We start from the raw sequence: 2,466 nt of genomic DNA on the forward strand, positions 1-2,466 counted from the left end.
GGTAGGGTATATGAGAAGGATGAGAGGAGAGAGATGGGGAGAAGAAACAGGGAATCAGACGGGAGAGGGAAGCGATATGGGAAGAGAGAAGACGCAGGTAAGAGGAAGCGAGCGTTAGGGAACGAGACGAGGAGGGGGAGGGGAGGGGAGAGGGGAGGGGAGAGGGGAAAGGGGAGACGGAGTAGGGGGAGAGGGGAGAGGGCAAAAGGGAGAAGCACATACAAATACCACATAAACACAGTAATTAAAGAGCAAGGCGTTATATGCTTGACCAACGTGCACTTACGGGTTATCTCAAACGCGAGGGGAGAGAGGAGAAGGAGAATCACAAAACAAGAAGAGAGAATAGAAGAGAGGGAGAGGGGGAATAACAGACGACCTCGATGCACACTGCGAAGCCTCAGGTGAGAAAGAGGTCGTACGAAAGTCGTATATTCTCTTAGGAAATTGAAATGCTGAAAGTCTATACACACTGAACGTTGTCAAATGTGAAGGAGGTGAAGAAGGAAAAGAAATTAAATACATATAGAACGATTAGCTTTTGGCACAACTGGTGATAATGACGATAGCAAAATGAGATTATACATTAGCTATAAAAAATTAATAATGATAATAATAATAATAACTACCGTTGATAATAAGTGTAACAATAATAACAACAAAGATAACGACGATAATAATAATAATAATAATAATAATAATAATAATAATAATAATAGTAGTAGTAAAAATAATAATAATAATAATAATAATAATAATAATAATAACGATACTCTTGATAATAATAATAATAATAATAATAATAATAATAATAATAATAATAATAAAACAATTACAACAACACCAAAAATACCATTTAAACAGAAATGACAACAGAAAAATAAGAGCAGCCACGCCGCCAGCAGCCGAAAGGACGAACAACAGAATGCCATCATGAATACCCCCTTCCATTACCCCCCCCCCCCGCCCCTCGATCCCAAACCACAACAAACCAGGGAGTATTTCGGGGGGAAAGAGAGAAAGAGAAAAAGAAAGAAAGAAAGAAGAAAGAAAAATTAGAAAATTGAGAGAGAGAGGGAGAGAGAGAGAGAGGGAGAGAGGGAGAGAGAGAGAGAGAGAGAGAGAGAGAGAGAGAGAAGAGAAGAAGAAGAAAGAAAGAAAGAAAGACATAAGAAGAAGAAGAAAGAAAGAAAGAAAAGAAGACAAAGAAAGAAAGAAAGAAAAGAAGACAAAGAAAAAGAAAGAAAAAGAAAAGGAAAAAGACCCCGAGTGCGAGCCCCCCCCCCCCCCGACGTCAACAAGTGGTCTCGTGAGCCTAATTCCTTATAACGACTCGTTCGGTGATAAAAGATTTGTTGTTGTTATCATTATTGTTTTATTTTATCTTCTTTCATTTATTTATTTATTGTGAATCTTTTTTTCCTTTTTTTCTCTCTCTTCTTTCTTCTTCTTCGTTCTTCTTCCTCTTCCTCTTATCCCCCTTCCTTTTTCTTTTTCATCTTCTACTTCCTCAACTTTCTCCTCATTCTTCTTCATCTTCATCTTTTTCTTTTCTCATTTCTTGTTCGACTCTCTTTTTCCTTCCTTTATTTTTGCCTTTAACCGATTTTAAATATTTTCAGAAAGCTAAATAGGTTATACCCCCCCCCCTAAAAAGTATGTACATATATATATATATATAAAATATATATATATATATATATATTTTATATATATATATATATATATATATTAATATATGCATACACTCGTATATACATATATATATATATATATATCTATATATATATATATATATATATTATATATAAAATTTATATATATAATGAAATAAAAGTAAGTGATAATGGTGATGACCATAATAATACTAATAAATAATAATGGTGATGATTATGATAATAATAATAATAATGCAAATAATAACAAGAACAAGAATAACAATATCAATAATAATATTAATAATAATATAAAAAATAATGATAATAATAGCAGTTCCAGCAACAACAACAACAACAACAATAATAATAACAATAATAATAATAATAATAATAATAATAATAACAACAATAATAATAATAACAATAATAATAACAATAATTTATAATTAACAATAATAATAATGATGATGATGATGATGATGATAACAATAATAATAAAAAATGAATAAATAAAAACAATGATAATTAACAATAACAATACACATCGTTCACCCAATGCAACTCCCATCCACCTCTTTGCCTTATGCAACATCCTCTCCCTGGACTTGAAGCTTTCCCTCCGTGAGATACGAACTTCCCGGAAAAATGAGAGAAGATAGGAGGGGAAGAGAGGAGAGAAGGAGGGGGAAGGGGAAGAGAGGAGAGAGGAGGGAAGGAGGAGGAAGGAAGGGGAGAGAGGAGGAGAGGAAGGGGGGAAGGAGGAGGAGAAGGGGAGAAGAGGAGAGAGAAGGAGGGGAAGGAGAGAAGG

The 2,466-nt window shown here is 34.0% G+C and overlaps 1 protein-coding gene across 1 annotated transcript in view; it reads right to left on the reverse strand.

Annotated features, from left to right (window-relative positions):
* The window catches only part of LOC119574504, a 287,095-nt gene that overhangs the window by 10,972 nt on the left and 273,657 nt on the right, over positions 1-2,466 (reverse strand).

Source organism: Penaeus monodon, chromosome 6 (genome assembly GCF_015228065.2).
Source record: "Penaeus monodon isolate SGIC_2016 chromosome 6, NSTDA_Pmon_1, whole genome shotgun sequence".
Lineage (NCBI taxonomy): Eukaryota > Metazoa > Arthropoda > Malacostraca > Decapoda > Penaeidae > Penaeus > Penaeus monodon.